The following is a 20061-nucleotide window of genomic DNA, read 5'->3' as shown; positions in this document are numbered from 1 at the left end:
CCTTCCTGAAAATTCTCACGTATTTCTTCACTTGATGTTCTTTGACATCAAATGAAGACTGATAATGAGACAAAATCAGCATCACTAGAATCCCAGAGGGACTGAGAAAACACAGCGATGAGGGGGCAGGGCATCATGAGGCCAGAGGCTGACGCTGGCATGCCAGATGGGGGCTCCCGGCACCCCCCAGCTCTGCCACTGACTGTCCCCCACCAGGGCTGGCTCTGAAAACACACAGGTGTCACCCAAGCTTCTACTGTGAATAGACACCCAAGCCCCAGCAATGGACATCCAGCCCCAAAGAAGAAACACACAAATGAGGCGCACCCTGTAAAAACCAACGCAGCCAGACAGCTCCACCATCGCAGGGCAGCTCCTGCCACGGCAGGCTCGACTTCCCGGACGTCACCACAAAGAACAGTCACAAGCGGCTCCACCTACCTTTTAAACTATACAGAAGCTAATGGCAGTTCTTGGAAATGGCCCAACGGGAGGTTTGACGTCACGAACGTAGAGCTTGAACCACTAGAAAGAAAGACGAAGAGCTTCTGTGAGCCGATGGTTTATTTTCGTGTGGCCCCCTCCCAAGTTCCGAAACTGGTTAAATATTTGAGGGCCGTCATGAGAAGAGGCATAAATATCAAAATGAATACAATAAAAATGCAACAATAAGCATCAAGTAATAAAGGGAAGGCAGAGAGAAGAATTACAGCACAGAATTACTGAACTGGGACAAAATGCCCCTCTGCCTCCACTCAGCCACAGGGCACCAAGCCCTCATCTGTCAAAGGACACACACTTGGTCCTGCAGAGGCACGGGCCTCCTCTTCGATGAGAGGCCAAGTAACAGACAGTATCCCTGTTGGACTGGCCTTCTTAAAATTCATATACACCCTAACGGCTGTGAAAAGACCATCTTCTTTCACAGCAATCCAAACTGTCTCAAGACAACATGGGTCCACCTAAAAGCGGGCGGGACCCGGTGATTCCTCCGCTGAAACACATGTCTGATTTCGTGGAAGAAGCAGGCCCTCTAGCAGTGACACTGCTGGGATGGTAACGTTCACGACTCCGCCTGCAAGGCTGCCTTGACCTGCCCTCCATCCTGATAGGAGACTGTCCTCCCAGCTGGTGCTCCAGATTTTGTCCAGTCCACACAACCTGTCACCGGCATCCCCATCCCAACCGAGCGAGGATGCTCTGTGGGCACCGCACCATCCCAGGCAGAGCGCCGGGTATCCTCGGGTGACCGCCTCGAGCTCACAAAGCAGTTTCCGGGGAACTCAGCAAGGCTCCGCCTCAGACACCACAAGCGCCTCTCAGCACCCTGCCCGCCAGTGTGCAGGACACACGCTTGTCCAAGGGGGACTAAGCCACCATCTGTCTAGCTTGTGTGCCGCAGTTCATTCTCCAGGAGGCTCGTACCCCAAAGCGTGTTCCTGCCATATGCCACTCCTGAGTGATCAGCCCATGTAAAGACAACCGGATGAAACACAGCTGCACCTGGCTAGAGGAGCCTGGGAGATTCCTGCGGAGCCCTACCCCAGCCAAACACCTCCTTCCCATCAGTGCTGGGAGCTACAGACATTCCTTTCTCCTCCTGTTTCCTGCCTGCTGAGAGATGAAAACAACCCACTGCTGATTTTCCAGATCTTAGTTTTTATTCCTCCACGGGGGCTGTTCTCGCCAGTCTTCCTAGGACACAAACGCTCAGATTTCTTGGGAACAGAAGTCTGTGAAATAACCAGAAAGGTACAGTGGTGGGCAGAATTCCAAGGTGAACCCCCAAATTGCTCCCAGCCTGTACAACTCCCTCCCCTTGAGTGTAGGTGGAAGCTGTGACTGGTTTCTACCCACCGAAAACCGCAAAGGATGCTTCTCCCCACACCAGGTGACCTACGTGGGATCCCACCTTAGCGACGACGGAGTGACAGACTCCCTTGCTGGCTTGGAGACGCGAGCTGCCACCTCGTGATGGGGCCTGTGAGGGGACACTTGGCAAAGCACTACAGGGGCTCCCCAAGGACCTGAGAGCAGCCCCCAGCTGCCAAGCAGCAAGGGGACAAGGACATCAGTCCTGCGGCTACAAGTCAGTGAATTGCACCAGCAACCTGAATGACCTGCAGGTGGATTCTTCCCCACTCAAACCTGCAGATGGGAACACAGCCTGACCAGAGAACCAGCTAAGCCATGCCTGACTCTGGAGCCATGGAGACTGTGAGATAACCAATGAGTACTGTTTTCAGCTCCATGTTTATGATAATTTGTTACACAGCAACAGAAAACTGTAAATATAACTTAGTAATTAGGCTGGGTATGGTGGCTCATGTCTATAATGCCCGTTCTTTGGGAGGCTGAGGCGGGTGGATCAGGATGCCATGAATTCGAGACCAGCCTGACCAACACAGTGAAACCCCGTCTTTATCAAAAAATACAAAAATTAGCTGAGCGTGGTGGTGCACACCTATAGTTCCAGCTACTCGGGAGGCTGAGGCATGAGAACCACTTGAACCCAGGAGGCTGAGGTTGCCGTGAGCCAAGATCGAGCCACTGCACTCCAGCATGGGCGACAGAGTGAGACCCTACCTCAAAATAAATAAATAAATCAACAAACAAACTTAGTAATTACATATGGGGTACATAATATAAAGTGTACATGCATATACTAAATGCATACACAACTGTCCATTAGACCAGGCCTCTGCCCTGCCTCATTGACCAAAAGTGGAAATTCATTCTCCTCCTCAACTTTGAGCTCCTCGTGGGCAGAAACCACATCCCCGTCCGTCATCCTGGCATCCCCAAGACTGCGCAGAGTGTGTGGCACATGGGAGGCCTTTAACATTTGTTTTCTTTTATCCTTATTGTTTGTGTGCACATAGTAAGTACATGTATTTACGGGGTACATCAGATGTTTGGATATAGGTATTTAATATGAAATAAGCAAATCACGCAGAATGGGGTGTCCATCCCATCAAGCATTTATCCTTTGAGTTACAAACAATCCAATTACACTCTTTAATTTTAAAATATACAATTAAGTTATTACTGACTATAATCACCTTGTTGTGCTACTAAAATTTTTTAAATGAGCCACAGTAATAGAATTAGGATTTGTCAATGTCTAGTCACAAAAAGGCCATAGCGACCAAACTTATTCAAGTCTTCAAAGCAGAGCCCATAGCTTTGAATTTCAAAATAGGTTGAAGATATTTGGCTTCATGTTCTACCCCCAAAGAATGAACGCACAACTTCTCCAGCACTGATTTCATTTTGCCGGTGAACCTGAGTCAGTGCTTAAAATGTCACTCAGTAGTTCTTTTGTCAAATATCCTTGCCACTTCTCTGGCATCTAGCGATCTGCAGTTCAAGGTTAAAAACGAAAAGTTCCCTAAGAGAATTTCCAAAGTAAGAATTTGTGACTCATTTTTAATTCTCCATTAGTATCAATAAATCTTTCCTTCCCAACTAAAGTGAGAAAACCTGTATGGGTCAAATGACCAGGCTCTAATTCTGAAACAAAATACCAATCCAATTTCCTGGCAACCTGTTTCAAAATTTCTTTTAGATTTTTTTTGAAACAGGGTCTTGCTTGGTGTCGACACTACAGTGCAGTGGCAGCCCACAGGCACAAGCACAGCTCACTGCAGCCTCAAACTCCTGGACTCAAACAATCCTCCCGCCTCAGCCTCCCCAGTAGCTGGGACTACAGGTGCACGCCACCATGCCCAGCTCTTTAAGATATTCTGTTTTTACACTGATAATTTTTAACTATTTTAAGCAAGACTTTAAGCTCTGTTGAAAATTATAATTCAACACAAACAGTTCCTGCTACCCAACATTGTGTCTATTTTACATTCCAAAAGGACTAGTTTTAATGACGGTGATATTTTAAAATACTTAAATCAATAAAATTACTTTAAAATGTACCAAAAAAACTTTATTCATTACAGAAACCTGTCACACTTCGCCTGAAATCTATATTCAGGACTGTATAATACATTCCCACTTCTTCATCAATCACTCAGCAAACGCGATCATCATCTCCACGCTTTCTCCCTCATGCTCAGCCTCGCAGGCAGCAGGATTCTCACACCCAAGCCAAGAAAAACTAAAAATAGCCGTTCCATGACACGAGGCAGAGACCTGCAACAAACTCACCTCTTCCTTTTAGCATAACTTTAACTCTAGCTGTGAAAACAGCCACTGACCTGCTGCTTAGCATCCCCTGCGTAGGGACCAGCAGGGAACCGGGGGGGTCACTCACCAACCCCTCCCCAGGCCCAGCCAAGGGATCAACGGCTCCAGGTCACAGCACAAAGGCAGACCTGACGCCCCACCCAGGCCTCCTCCCTCTGTTCTAGTAAACACAGGCTTTTTCCATAACCTCACCAAACACAACTCAACGTCAAGCCCAGGCCTCCAAGAAAGAAGGCTGAGCACAAACACGAAGCCTCCCCCAAGGAAATCCAGCCGTCAGAAGAAAGGTTCATTCAACAGGAAGCCACTGAGGACAGCCAGCGAGCACCGCCGCCCGCCGAGGAGAGAAGAGAAGGCGCTGGCTGAGCTCCTCACACGCCACACCCTGTGGCACCAGGCACCGATCGGGGCATCCACACGTGGCTTTCCAACAGCATGGTCCTGAGGGGCTGCCAATCTCACTAGCCCCAAATCACCTCCTAAATGACACGTCCCAGACACGGCTGTGAGCCACGGGCCCCCAGGAAGCAGAGCGAGAAGAGGCAGAGTGGGTGGGTGTCCTCGGGTGACAAGTATCCACTCCTGAAAAGTGACAGGCAGCACCGCTCTTGCACCAGGACAGGACGGCATGAGGGGCTGGAGGATGGAAAACCCCGAAGGGAAAGAGGCGCACTTATTCTTCATCTTTCCAGTGTTCTCACTCTCTCGTGAAGCTCAAGGAAGATGGGAAATTTGTTTGGGCAAACGTTGAAGAGAAGCCTGGCCACAGGCTTCCGGCCTCTCTCCGGAGCAGGACTCGCTCCAGCTGGTGGCTGGGTCCTGGGAAGCAGAGCCATTTAAAACACAAGGGGCTGGGCACGGCGGTTCACGCCTGGAATTCCAGCACTTCGAGAGGCCGAGGTGGGAGGATCACTGAAGCTCACCAGAAGCCTGAGCAATTTAGCAAGATCCCGTCTCTGTAAGAAAGAAAACATTAGCGGACGTGGTGGTGCACGCCTGCGGTCCTATCTGCTCAGGAAGCTGAGGCGGGAGGATCTCTTGTGCCCGGGAGTCTGAGGCTGCAGTGAGCTATGATCACACCACCACACTCCAGCCTGGGCAACAGAGTGAGACCCTGTCTCCAAAACACACACACACAAGGAGGCCCAAAGAGAGTGAAGAGCCATCTCAGGGAAATCATCATGGGACAGAAAACACACAGAGCAGCTGGTAACATAAGAAACAGAAAACAAAGGCACCCTTCCCCAAACCAACCTTCCTTACGATGCTCTTTCCAGAAACGCTGCAGATGGACCCACCCCGTCACCACAGATGCCGTAACACACCTGATTATCGCATCAGGGACAGTTTCACACCGTAAAATGCACGTGTGCATCCATTCATGCGTTCGACCTGTAAACGCCACATGGTTTTTGTTTTGATAATTTTCTAACATCTTTACAAGCTGATGCACCGCAGCTCCCTAGCTTCCCTCTCGCTCACAGGGCTGCATTATTCTGAGCAAACTGAAGCCGAGTTACACCGACCATAGGTGTGACTTTCCTGGGGCCTCACTGGCCAGCACCAGGAATCTGCACTCACTGAGTCTGGCCTCAGCGAAGAGACAGTGGTCATGGTAACCCCAGTCACGGAGCAGCAGGAGGTCTCCAGCTGTCCCTGAAGAGTCCCGGCCGGGTCTACAAGGCTGCCATGCAGAGTGACCACGCACTGGCCACGGCTCCTGCAGGCTGCAGAACGCCGCCGTCCCTGCAACAGCCTAGAGCGTGACCACCTGTGTCCTAACAAAGCCGCAGCAAGCATTTCATCAGCGCCTTTCAGACCCCAGAAATACACATGGAGCACGCAGCATGGGGCGACACCAAGGACACTAACTCGGCCAGGAGGAGCGGGACGGAGGCGAAAGCCAGGCACCGTCTGGCAGCTGTCTCGCTGCGTTTGGGTTTTCTTCTCCCCAAATAGAAGCGAAGGTCTCTTCAAACCAGATGCAACAATAAAGTGGTCCAGTTTTGCTTGCCGGGAACAAACGAGGAACGGCGACGGCTGCCTGACAAGTCCCCTCCTCTGGAGCACAGAGCACCACCTCCGGCCGTCGCCAGGGCACAGTTCAAGTGCCCAGTCTCTTCACAGACGCGAGCCCCACGACACCCTCTAGGGGATTTCTACCTGGACCAAGGCAACCCAGGCCCCACAGGTCAGGAGCATCCCTCAAAGCAAGCACTGAGGGCCGGGTGCCGGGGCTCACGCCTGTAATCCCAGCACTTTGAGAGGCTGAGGCAGGTGGATCACGAGGTCAAGAGATCAAGACCATCCTGGCCAACGTGGTGAAACCCCATCTGTACTAAAAATACAAAAATTAGCCAGGCGTGGTGGCGGGCGCCTGCAGTCCCAGTTCCTCAGGAGACTGAGGCAGGAGAATCACTTGAACCCGGGAGGCGGAGGTTGCAGTGAGCCGAGATTCGAGATTGCACCACTGCACTCCAGCCTGGCAACAGAGCAAGACTTCGTCTCAAAAAAAAAAAAAAAAAAGCACTGCACGGTGGGTGGGGTGGAAACTGACTTGCTGGGAGCAGTCCCTGCACCAGGGGCTGATTCAGCTCTTTCCATCCTCTCCCTTCAACCAAGATCTGCCAGTCAAAGCAAAAGAAGTCCATGTGCCTAACGTCAACTAACACTCTTGGCTCAAGTGCTCAGGCAGCAACGTTCAGAGGCCCCACCTCCTGGGCGTCAAAAATTCCAGAGCCACCTACAGGAAGACGGGACAAGGCCAACCTCGGGGAGCGCTACCGGCATCCAAGGCCTTCACGCAACAGGGGCTTATCAGATGCTGAACGTGCCAGGCCCTGTGTCAGATGCTGAGGACATCACAAGGGGAGAACACTGAGAAGAGGCCTTCGACCCGGACTCTTCGGTCTTCGGGGTAGCTACGGTCTCCTTCGGCAGACTGAGAAAGACCTCATGAACTAAGTACCCAGAGAGTGCCCTGGAAGCCCCCAGTGGGAACTAGGAAACGGGCCTTCTACGGGCTCAGAGGGTCCCTCTGCACCGGCTGCTTCCACATAGGCACTGAACGCCTACCGTCACGCCGCCAGAGAAACGGAGAACCCTACAGTCATCTACATCAGCAGCAAGAAATAACTTCGGTTACAGTCACTTGAGTCTTAGCTAAGCCTCATTAGATTCTCATTATTTAAGTCTGTCAATGGTATAATAGGACAGTTCTATATTAACCAGAATGGTTTAAAAATCACGACACCCTATTTCCCAGCATTTCTGGATGGGAAAATGTTCACTGCTCATTGGTGTATGTGTTTAGTTGTTGTTTAGGTAAACTGAGCCAATAATAAACATCTATTATTGATCATTCTCCTCCATTAAACTATGTTTGATCTTTCCTCTGTAAATCCCCCATAGTAGTCATCATATACTTTCAGATATTTCAAATGCAATATATACACATGTACACATATATACACAGATAATACACATGTACACATATATACACAGGTAACATCCAAATACATACATACATAAACACACTCTGGGTTGTGGCATTTAAATACATACACATACATACATATCACACGTATAACTTTTTAGTTTCTAAAAACAATAGTCTCATTGCTTGAAATACATTTTCTCTTCCCTTCTACTGGAGATCGCTTTTTTAGTGCCGGCTGTGATCTCCGCTCCTGCAGAGTTCCAGCCTCCCGCCACAGCCTCCCCCGCCGCAGCCTCCCCCGCCGCAGCCTCCCCCGCCGCAGCCTCCCACAGAAACCTCCCTCCTGCCACAGCCTCCCGCCACAGCCCTCCCGCCGCAGCCTCCCCACTGCAGCCTCCCGCCACAGCCCTCCCGCCGCAGCCTCCCCGCTGCAGCCTCCCGCCACAGCCCTCCCGCCGCAGCCTCCCCCGCTGCAGCCTCCCGCCCTCCTGCCGCAGCCTCCCGCCGCAGCCTCTCCCGCTACAGCCCTCCCGCTGCAGCCTCTCCCACTGGAGCCTGCCGACGCTCTGAGGAAGGGTCCTTCGCAGCACAACCAGGCAGGGTCCAGAAAGCAGAAAGCAGCTGACTGTGTGCTGCTCAAGCCACACAGAACTCGTCCCATCTGTATTATCGGTGCATAAATGTTACCGGTAAAGTCCTGGACCCAGTACTCTGAAATCTCACCCCATCTGTATTATCTGCATAAACTTTACCGGTGAAGTCCTGGACCCAGTGCTCTGAAATCTCACCCCATCTGTATTATCTGTGCATAAACTTTACCGGTGAAGTCCTGGACCCAGTGCTCTGAAATCTCACCCCATCTGTATTATCTGCATAAACTTTACCGGTGAAGTCCTGGACCCAGTGCTCTGAAATCTCACCCCATCTGCATTATCTGCATAAACTTTACCGGTGAAGTCCTGGATCCAGTGCTCTGAAATCTCACCCCATCTGTATTATCGGTGCATAAACTTTACCGGTGAAGTCCTGGACCCAGTGCTCTGAAATCTCACCCCATCTGTATTATCTGCATAAACTTTACCGGTGAAGTCCTGGACCCAGTGCTCTGAAATCTCACCCCGTCTGTATTATCTGCATAAACTTTACCGGTGAAGTCCTGGATCCAGTGCTCTGAAATCTCACCCCATCTGTATTATCTGCATAAACTTTACCGGTGAAGTCCTGGACCCAGTGCTCTGAAATCTCACCCCATCTGTATTATCTGCATAAACTTTACCGGTGAAGTCCTGGACCCAGTGCTCTGAAATCTCACCCCATCTGTATTATCTGCATAAACTTTACCGGTGAAGTCCTGGACCCAGTGCTCTGAAATCTCACCCCATCTGTATTATCTGCATAAACTTTACCGGTGAAGTCCTGGATCCAGTGCTCTGAAATCTCACCCCATCTGTATTATCTGCATAAACTTTACCGGTGAAGTCCTGGATCCAGTGCTCTGAAATCTCACCCCGTCTGTATTATCTGCATAAACTTTACCGGTGAAGTCCTGGATCCAGTGCTCTGAAATCTCACCCCATCTGTATTATCTGCATAAACTTTACCGGTGAAGTCCTGGACCCAGTGCTCTGAAATAACTTACTGAAAACACAGTCTACTGCTAACGCACTTTGCTCGCCTTCCAATGCTTTGATAAACTTGTACGCGGTAATGCAAATAGGCCTGGAATAAGCATACTTTGCCCTCTCGACCAGCCAATTCAGCCTCTAAACATCTGTAGTGAGTCCCGAGGGTCTACATTTCCTTTTTTCTTTTTTTTTTTTTAAGAGACAGAGTCACCCAGGCTAGATTACAATGGAGCCATCACAGTTCACAGCTGGCTCCACTTCCTGGGTGCAGGTGATCCTCCTACCTCAGCCTCCCAGGTAGCTGGGACCACAGGTAGGCATGCCACCATGCCCAGTTACTTTTTAACATTTTTGTACAATTGGGATCTTGCTATGTTTCCCAGCCTGGTCTCAAACTCCTGGGATCAAGAGATCATCCCATCTTGGCCTCTCAAAGTGCTGAGACGTCAGATGTGAGCCACCATGCCCAGCCTCCACACGTCTAACCAGCTCCCAGGAGACACCAGCACGGCAGTCCAGTAACATGGCTAAAGACAGCCTGGTGTGTTTGCAGATCACGGTAGCCTGCCTCGACTCCCCTACAAACACTTGTTCAAATCCACAGCAGTGAGAGCCTGCTGAGAAGGCAGCTATTTGAGTGACACCCATAAGCAAGTTAACAGGGACGTCGGGTGATGGACAGGGCCACGCGGGAGGATGGAGGACAGAACATCCAAGGGGGCACCAGGAGGAAGGGGTCGAAGAAGGCCATGAGGACACTGAGTTTGAGAATGAAACCAAGCCTGCTGCAGAAACCCATGAACCTTTCAAGATGAAAAGAGCACACCTCTCTGGAAGGAGCTCCCACACTGCCGACTCACACCGACTTCAAGCGTGAGCATGACGTCAGACAGCTCACGAGGGCCCCAGCAGGCTGGGAAACAGGCACCGATGCCACCAGCAGAAGCCACCACGCAAATGGGCTTCCCCTCAGGAAAAAGAAAAAAGAAAAAAAGATCATCTACCCCAGTACATTTGAAAAGACACAGATGCTCCAAATATTCCCACATTCACGGATCATTTTAATTGAAAATAGAGACAAGCTTCTACTACCTCATCAGAGCACTAGTTCAGAGCATAATATCTGATTGTAAAGACTGTCATTGTGTGTAAGCCAGCTGCTTACATTTCATTGAGCCCGTGTTTTAAAAAGATTACCAAGCTCCTCTTCATTTTACACCATTCTTAGAATATTTCTCAGTACTTTCTCTATGAGACCACTGAAAAATGACCACTAGCACTGAAATCCTGCCCAGCCTGGGAGCCACTATTAACTAGTTAAAGTCTGGACATGCTGTTCTACAAGCTACTAAATTAATAAGGGTAAAAATAAACTTCCAGAAAAGGCAAACCCTACATGAGTTCAGCTTTCTCGCATCCAAAGACACGCAACCTTTCCTCATTCTTGTGGGTTTCAAAACTAAGCAGCACAGCACACTGTAAACTGATTTGCCGGTTTCCACTTCTGCAAAACCAATTTCAATCAAACAAAAACCCTAAAGTTAATCTTCTAGTTCTTCACAGGGTCCAATTTATTCAGAATGTGGGGTAAAAAGCTGGAAGACAATAAATCAATTGTTGGCAAATAATGTCAATGTTAATTTACTGTCTTCATTTTTTAAATCACTACTTTGTCTCAGGATCATTTCCTTCTCCGAGATCTGGAAAGTCTTTAAAAAGTGGACACTGCCAAACAATGGCCTTGTTATAAGCCACAGTTTAGTTATTTTAAGGCATTTACTTTACTGCCTTTTAGCTGAAGTTCTCATGAAAATCTTTCCAAGCCACTAACTTTGTTAAGGATTTTTACAGGTTTACAATATAATACTGCATAGCTTCTAAACGTTTCAGGGTTTTACTCTGCCCGTTACTTTAGCCTTTAAGAGAGCAGCAGAGTCTGGAGTTAACGACGTAGGTAAGAGAAAGGGATGCCAAGAGGGGAAACGCTGGCAGTGACTTAACAAGGCTGCATTCCGAGGGAACAGCTACAGGGCAGCCTGCGGCGTGAGGCTGCTCACAACAGAGAGCAGAGGCAGTCTGAAGGCACAGCTTTGGCATCTGCTGACTCCCTAACAGATCTCCCGTCCTCTGCCTTCAGTAGTCTGCTCAGATGTGCACAGAAAGACCAAGAAGCCCCATATTTTCAGATGCTCAGACGAAACCATCTCCCACTAAGCCAGAATCCCAACAGGGGAGGGGGGCAGGGAGAAGAGTCAAGCCGAGCGGGGAGGAGGGTGAAGGAGGAACTGAGACAAAGGAAAAAGGATAGAGTCCAGGAAAGACTGGCCGGGGAGGCGGAGTGCCACCATCCGCAGCCCATCAACAGGAACAAAATATTCTGCCCTGGGACAAGAAAACAAAGGAAATCAGTAGAAAACTATAGTCTTAAACTTAAGAGAAAATATCTCTCCAGGTACATCTTGGAAAGTACGAGAGTTTCAAAAGACAAAAAGGACTGCGTCAAGCCAGGTGCACTGGGAGCAGTAGTTGTCGTCCCAGCTACCACAGAGGCGAGGTGGGAGGACGGCTCAAAGTGAGGAGTTCAGGTCTAGCCTGGGCAACAGAGTGAGGCCTCATCTCTAAAAAACTGTTTTAAAAGAAAAAGAAAGAATGCATTGGTCTGCCCGTGCTACCTTAAGTCAAAGCTCAGGAAGGACAGTGGGTGACTCACGGTCTGTGCCAGTTCTCATGGCATGTGAGCTGTCACCAGGGGCCCCAGGAGAGCTGCTGGACAATGCTTACCCGTGTGTGATTTCCAATCAGCCAGAATGGGGGGCCCCAGCCTCCGGCTTAAACCTTCCAGAAAAGCAAAAGATGAGAACGAACAAATGAAGTAGCTGAGTTACATGCGACGTCTGAGGTGAGGCCCATCTCAGTCAGACAGGAGCAAGAGCTGCATCTGAGCGAAAACTGACGGCTGATCTCATACATGCAAACACCAAACAGCACAGGGGTTGTTTACAGAAAGTGAATTAGCATTCACAGGCTATGCTCCGGGCAGCTTCACCGTCCTGACCAAACTGCCCCCATTCTTCCCAAACTCCACCACCACATGTGACAGGTGGAACGGGTGGTGCTGGCTTTAAAATGAAGGGAACGGACCTCTCTTCTGACAGCTACTAACGCTGCAGGACTGTGTGCACACTAAAAACAACACAACACACACACAGACACACACGTGTGTGTGTGGAAACCGATCAGTGATCAGAAGTAGAGTTTCCAGAAGTTCTGAACATTATTTTGATAATTTTTAAGTGCACAGCAAAAGAAAAAGTGTATCACTCTACATCTACATCATTACATACCAAAAAATGTTTCTGTTAGAATTATTTGGCCATTACAAGTGAAAGTACATTTTGCAAAGATAGGTGTCACTGAACTGCTAAAGCAATGTTAGCAGTCACCTTCACAATTCGGACCTGCAGTCTAGGAATATTTTCACGAACCTCCCCCTTGCCACCATTACCCTGTTCATTCTAACCAGGACCTAGGCCTGAACTCAGAAAATGCTGTTCTTTCAAAGAGATTCCACATGAAAGTAGATCTAGCCTTCAGTTGACGTGGAGGATTTTCTGCCTCACTAAACATAAAAATTGCAGCTCCTAGTGTTACTCGTACTCAGAATTCTGTTCGTTTCAACTCTCTTCCTAGTCAGTGACGTACCACCTCTGAGGCTGTGACTGAAACTGTAGCTAACACTCGGAAGGCAGCTCCAAGGGTGATGTGGGGACAGGGCTCCAGGGATCTGCCCAGGAGTCTGGCCAGGACTGCAGTGCTGGGCTCGCCTCAGAGCAGCTCCCTCTCCTCCACGGAGAAGCCGTCGCCAGGCAGCGCCTGAGTATGGAGGCCCTGCCTAAGACGGTCACTATGCCAATTCGAAACAAAACAAAACAAAGCCCATTCCCAGCTGTGTCTAGTCCGAGCCCAAACTGGAGAAGGCAGCCACCAGAGACCCTCAGCGTCCTCCCGCCTCTGCACACCCGAGCCCCGTGCCGGAAAGAAACGGGAAGCCAAGCCCAGGTTTCCTCAGCGGGCTGTGTCTGCAGTCCCCAAGACCGCCCCTGCCCACATCTGGCTGCAGACCCAGTGCAGGGCACAGGAGTTGTGCGGGAGGAATGAAGCCAGGCCCTGCCCTCGAGGAGCTCCCGGGTTAGCTGTGAATGCAGGGCTGAGGGCAGCGGGCTCACGCGGACTCTGCAGCAAAACGACCTTCTGTGTTCCCGGGTCCACAGGAAGAAGTTGGGGGAGCCCTAAAAACAAGCCCCGAAAAAGCCTTTGTTTTTAAGGTCTGGGCGAGTGCTACTCCTCGTCCAAACTACAGAACCACTGTGCCAAGGGGCCTGCCATTCTTGCTAAAACACGCGTTCACTGCTGGGCACCATCTCAGCGTCTGAGTCAGAATCTCTTGGGGTGGAGTCCAGGAATCCGTATTTTTAACAAGCTCTCCAGATAATGCTTAAACGTATCGATGCTCCAAACCAGAGCTCTAAACCTAGATCAGGCAGATCCACTCGGGGGTGAGGAGGAGGCTGAGTGCTCAGGGGTGGGAGAAGAACAGGGACCCACCCAGGGGAGGGCGAGGACCTCAGGAGTAGTGGGGAGTGGGCTGAGGAGGACCCCTGGAGGCCTGAGCTGTGGGCAGCAGAGCGGGGTCCCAGGGTCACCCCCACGGGAGATGACTTCAGCAGACCTTGAAGAAGATCTGAGCACCAGGCAAGCAGGACCCACGGCCAACAAAGCCCTGGGGAGTGGGGCCGGGTGTGGCTGAGTGACAAGTCCTCGGAAACGTGCCTGGGAAGGACAGTCCCCAGATGACCGGTATCAGCCACCCCATCTTTCTCAGTGAGTCAGGGATCAAAGGAGATTTATTTCTCCACGAAAATGAAGAGACGTGGCATGCCTTGCTCATGGGTGCACAGAGCTATTCATCCCTGCCGCACATTTCGACAAATTGCAATGAGCCCAGAAAAGGGCTCACCTGGCCAGCTGCCGTGTGGCTGCAGGACGGAGGAAGCCATGCTCCAGGCGGCACAGTGGGAAGCAGGAGGGCTTCGAGTGTCCCCGGAGGAACTGAGTGAAACGGGGGCTGGAGACAGAGACCCCCGCCAGGCCACACAGGTAAGTTCGGCGTTGACCTTCAGAGCCACGCAGTGACAGGTCAGCCTTCCCGCTAGGTGGTAAGAAGGTTCTCAGAACGAGGTCCCGGACCAGGAGTTTGGAAGGCACAGGGAAGGCACAGGGAAGGATACAAGGAGGGGAGAGAGGGCGGAGGCTGGAGGCAGGGCAGTCTGTTCGGAGGCTTTTACAAAAGTCCAAGCAAGAAATGTTGAGAACGGAAGGCAGTGACCACAGCAGGAGGAAAGGAGCCGTGTGGAAAACACTGTGAAGGTAGAATCACAGGCCTTGGTGACACAGTGGACGGATCAGGGAGCCAGGAGGGGGTCAGAACGGCACCAGGTTCTGGCTTGGGCAACTCAGCTTTAACTCAGGTAAAAGAAAAGAGAGGGCTCTTACATAATTTTACAGATCCATTTGCCAATGCCTCCCCCGACCCTGAAACACTGGAGTCTGTAGGTTCGGGAAGACCGTACTCGAAATGCTTCTGTGAAACAGCACCCCTGTTGTAAAATGCACCCCGTGCTTTCTCCAGACACATTCTTCAACTACTCTTTTCAGCGAAATGCATCTCAGAAAGCTTCATAAACAAAATCAATCCAGATTCAGAATCCATGCAGAAGGGAGGGGCTACGCAGAATCACCTCAGAGTCCACAGAACAGCCACCTGCAGAGAAAAGCACAAAACCATCTTCAACCTGCACGGCAATCGCGCAGGGGAAGGAAGCACAGGACGACGTCACACACAGGACGACGTCTACTCGGAAAACAGGCTAGCGGCTTCCCTGCCAAGAATGCCGTCACCTAAGCGATCGGGCTCAGAACATCTACAGACAGAAGTCGACTCCTCATTAGCTAAACTCATAAAGGGACACTGTGGGACTGAATGATGGCAAATACTCCAGAAACCATTCATTCCTGGCTAAGCATTTTCCTGCACACTGTTGAACATGGGCCAAGGAACTGTCTAACGGTCTGCAGGCGCCCTTCGGAAAGAGCAGCAAGGCCCACTCTGAGGACAACTCGGGGGGCAGGGCTGGGAAGCCCTCCAGGTCTGTGGCCGCAGCTTCTCTGGCCGTTAACGTAGAGCAGCCGCCTGGCAGGGCCACCTCCTCAAAGGACGCATCCTCACCACTCAGGTCCATCCTGCACCCAGCCCCCACTCTTCAAACGGTACCTACCCACCCACTCAACCAACTGCAACTCCGGGCCTGGAAGGGCACAGGTGGGGCCCAATCCGCCAGAGGGGACAGGGCGGGGCCGTGTCCTACTCTGCTCCATCACAGCCCCTCCCAAGCCCCCCCAGACTCGCCCACCCCAGGGTTATATTAGTTTCATCCAAAATTCTTTTTTTTTTTTAATTAAATGGCACTTGAGGAACACAGAAAGTTTCCTCCAACATTCTAAAGTCGTGTTGATTGTATGACTGTACTTTATGAAGTGAAATAAGATTACGAATCCAGGAGAAGTTGAAGTTCGGTTACCACCCAGTAATGACCATTAGAGGGAGAGCAATGCAGTCAGGCGGTCCGCAGTCCAAGCCAGACTCCCGCACTTTAACCATAACAAACACTTAGGACCGGCCAGCTGTGTCTCAAGCTCGGAACATGATTGGTCCTTATTCTTTCCATCTTTATAAGAACCCATGAGGTGGGTAATACGATTACCAACGTCTTCCTTTTATCGATGGAGAAATTAGGGCACAGGAGGGTTGAGGGAAGCATCCAAGGTCACATGGCTGCCAATGGGCACAGTTGGGCCTTGAACCCAGGTCAGCTGGCCCAGAGAAGGTGCCAGGTGCCCCTCGACTCCCCTGCCTCTCTCCCAAGCAAGCTCCTGCCTCACGGCACAGCCCCGTGTGTCAGCTGCAATCCCGTGCCCTCGCTGTCTTCACCAGGCTGCCTGAGGATCCCTGAGATGGCAACGGGAAGACTGGTACACAGGACTCAGCCCCCACACACAGAACCGCACGGGACTCAGCCCCCACACACAGAACCGCACGGGACTCAGTTTCCACACACAGAGCCGCACGGGACTCAGTTTCCACACACAGAACCGCATGGGACTCAGTTTCCACACACAGAACTGCACGGGACTCAGTTTCCACACACACAGCCGCACGGGACTCAGTTTCCACGCACACAGAACCGCACGGGACTCAGTTTCCACACACAGAACCGCACGGGACTCAGTTTCCACACACAGAACCGCACGGGACTCAGTTTCCACACACACACAGAACCGCACGGGACTCAGTTTCCACACACACACAGAACCGCACGGGACTCAGTTTCCACACACAGAACCGCACGGGACTCAGTTTCCACACACACAGCCGCACGGGACTCAGTTTCCACACACACAGAACCGCACGGGACTCAGTTTCCACACACACAGAACCGCACGGGACTCAGTTTCACACACACAGAACCGCACGGGACTCAGTTTCCACACACAGAACCGCACGGGACTCAGTTTCCACACACACAGAACCGCACGGGACTCAGTTTCCACACACACACAGAACCGCACGGGACTCAGTTTCCACACACACAGCCGCACGGGACTCAGTTTCCACACACACAGAACCGCACGGGACTCAGTTTCCACACACAGAACCGCACGGGACTCAGTTTCCACACACACAGCCGCACGGGACTCAGTTTCCACACACAGAACCGCACGGGACTCAGTTTCCACACACACAGAACCGCACGGGACTCAGTTTCCACACACACAGCCGCACGGGACTCAGTTTCCACACACAGAACCGCACGGGACTCAGTTTCCACACACACAGCCGCACGGGACTCAGTTTCCACACACAGAACCGCACGGGACTCAGTTTCCCCACACACAGAACCGCACGGGACTCAGTTTCCACACACACAGAACCGCACGGGACTCAGTTTCCACACACACAGAACCGCACGGGACTCAGTTTCCACACACAGAACCGCACGGGACTCAGTTTCCACACACAGAACCGCACGGGACTCAGTTTCCACACACAGAACTGCACGGGACTCAGTTTCCACACACACAGAACCGCACGGGACTCAGTTTCCACACACAGAACCGCACGGGACTCAGTTTCCACACACACACAGAACCGCACGGGACTCAGTTTCCACACACAGAACCGCACGGGACTCAGTTTCCACACACAGAACCGCACGGGACTCAGTTTCCACACACAGAACCGCACGGGACTCAGTTTCCACACACACAGAACCGCACGGGACTCAGTTTCCACACACAGAACCGCACGGGACTCAGTTTCCACACACACACAGAACCGCACGGGACTCAGTTTCCACACACAGAACCGCACGGGACTCAGTTTCCACACACACAGAACCGCACGGGACTCAGTTTCCACACACACAGAACCGCACGGGACTCAGTTTCCACACACACAGAACCGCACGGGACTCAGTTTCCACACACAGAACCGCACGGGACTCAGTTTCCACACACAGAACCGCACGGGATTCAGTTTCCACACACACAGAACCTCACGGGACTCAGTTTCCACACACACACAGAACCGCACGGGACTCAGTTTCCACACACAGAACCGCACGGGACTCAGTTTCCACACACACAGAACCGCACGGGACTCAGTTTCCACACACACACAGCCGCACGGGACTCAGTTTCCACACACACAGCCGCACGTGGGCCCTGCTCTGCACAGCTCCACCCCCATCTCCTCTGTTCATCTTTGCTCTCAGGCTCCGGTGGCACCTGCAGTCCTGCCTCTCCCCCACCCCCACCGCCAAGTCCCTCCTCCTTAGACACAGCACGGGCACTGCAGACAGGTGGCACGCTACCTGCAGCCGGGTAAGCCTAACTCTCGGGCATCTTCAATATAGATGAAGTCTTTACAAATCCTGACGCTCTTCCCTGAAATTCAGAAGTAGGATAGAAATACTGCACTTTCTAATGACAACCTCTACATTTCTAAGCACACGGTTGATGGCACGAGTGGGCTTCTCACTCACTCTGCTGACCTGGCCTCTAGGGTATGGCTGAGTTTAGGGACACAACCCCCAAAGGTTCTGAAGGTCTGAGGCTGGAAACCGAAAACCAGCAGCAAGGATTCTCAGCTCCCAACCTGAACTAAACCGGGATTTCTATAAACATCTGCTGAAATCACTCTGTCCCAGGCAGGCACTGTGCTGGGCATTTTCTCAAAGTTCCCTTTCTGCAAATGAAGAGACTCAGAGTACTCTGAAAACCGTTCACCAGGAACCAGAAATCGAGTCGTTGGCTAAGAAGCCACATTCTTTCTTGGTAAACAAGATGAAGAAAATCTATCATCTAGCAAGTAGAACAGCGAGAATCCACTGGTCTGTTTTTCCACCAGCAAATGGAATGATAGGGGCAGAGTTCTGCTATTCCTGGAGCCAGGACTAATGTGCCCCAGCACCTCACCATTGCCAATGCCCTCGTCACTTCCTCGCGCCTGCTGTGCTAAGACACAGTCCATCGTAGCTGAGCTCTGAAAGCCCCCAGCACTGTCACCTAGGAGAGAAGTGAGGGAGCTGTCAACGTACCAGAGGAGGGATGGGGAAAACAAGCTGGGCTGCCCGACCTGGAAAAGAGGGAACCAGGTGGGGCACCGGCAGCGTCTTCAGACACATTAGTCCCAACAAAGGGAAGAAAAGTGAGCCCTGCTCTGAATCCCAGCCAGGGGAGGCCACAGGGAGGCACATTCACTTGCACCCGGGAAGGTTTCTAGGTGCCACGGTGTCCCCCAAAGGGGCTGCATTCAGCAGAGATGAGCTCCCTGCCCTTAGAGCTGCCACACCATGGTAGTCACCGGATAGAACAGTGGGGATTCAAGGATGGACCCACCATTGATGTCTATGTGAGAAAAGAGCAAAAAACACAAGGACAGTCCTGGAAAGACAGGCATCTGTAAGGAGGGAGGGAGCGGGTGGCAGAAAGAATAGCAACAAAAAATAATAAAGCAACAGGAAAAAGGAAATAGTCAGCTGAGTCAGAGAAACGCTACACTCGAGAATCCTGCCACCTCCCACAAATTGTCACATGCCCCAGTCACCCTGAACGGGAGCAAATTTTGCCAAGTTCACACAAAACCAATACTACTCGGCTATTTGTCAAAACAGATTAGAGAAAGATTTGCAAAGCGCCCTAATACATTTAAGGCATGTACGACAGTACACAAAGGAAAATCTCCCGCAGCCAGATTTCTCAAAGAAAGGCTTCAGGACGGACCCTGACAGGGCCGCCCAAAGGCCAGGGAGGGCACTGTCCACAGACACCAGCCAGCGGTGAGTGGAAAGGAACAGGCTCTACGCAGGGTTCCGAGAAGGCTCGCAGCGGAACAGGGCGCACTGCCCACGCCTTGGCACGTGGGCACTCAGCTGCCCCTGGGCATAAGGAGGTCAAGGCGATGACCTCCAATGGAAGTCACGGTGTGCTCTCCGGAGACTATCCAAAAATCACTTAGGGTCTTCTCTATTTCAGGGGACGTAACTGACCTGTATTGAGCACCCACTATCCTACAAAATTTATCTGCCATAATCCACCCAATGCCTCCCAAGAAATCCGAGAGGTCCTGTTACACCCATCTTAAAGAGAGGGAACTGAGGCTGGACAGACCACACAGCC

The 20061-nt window shown here is 51.4% G+C and overlaps 1 protein-coding gene across 21 annotated transcripts in view; it reads right to left on the bottom strand.

Annotated features, from left to right (window-relative positions):
• Positions 1-20061, bottom strand: part of LDLRAD4 (low density lipoprotein receptor class A domain containing 4) — a 446527-nt gene that overhangs the window by 379011 nt on the left and 47455 nt on the right. For 11 of the 21 annotated variants that reach the window (XM_028837723.2, XM_028837730.2, XM_077974602.1 and 8 more), the window contains 1 exon segment: positions 442-525. The exons of 6 other annotated variants lie outside the window; for them this stretch is intronic. The gene's annotated coding sequence lies outside the window, so the exon portion shown is untranslated. 21 annotated transcript variants of the gene reach the window in all.

This window comes from Macaca mulatta, chromosome 18 (assembly GCF_049350105.2).
Source record: "Macaca mulatta isolate MMU2019108-1 chromosome 18, T2T-MMU8v2.0, whole genome shotgun sequence".
Classification (NCBI taxonomy): Eukaryota; Metazoa; Chordata; class Mammalia; order Primates; family Cercopithecidae; genus Macaca; species Macaca mulatta.
This window is presented reverse-complemented; position numbering and strand designations above follow the sequence as displayed.